The following is a 233-nucleotide window of genomic DNA, read 5'->3' on the forward strand; positions in this document are numbered from 1 at the left end:
ATATTCTGAGTTCAAATTCTGCCAAGGTTGACTTTGCCTTTCATCCTTTCAGGGTTGATAAATTAAGTACCAGTTGCATACTGGGGTTGACTTAATTGACTATCCCCCTCTGCTAAATTTCAGGCCTTCTGCCTATAACAGAAAGGATTATTATTATTATTACTATTAAATATTATTATTAATCATCATCATCATCATCGTCATCATCATCACCATCATCATTATTATTTTTA

This window comes from Octopus bimaculoides, chromosome 16 (assembly GCF_001194135.2).
Source record: "Octopus bimaculoides isolate UCB-OBI-ISO-001 chromosome 16, ASM119413v2, whole genome shotgun sequence".
NCBI lineage: Eukaryota > Metazoa > Mollusca > Cephalopoda > Octopoda > Octopodidae > Octopus > Octopus bimaculoides.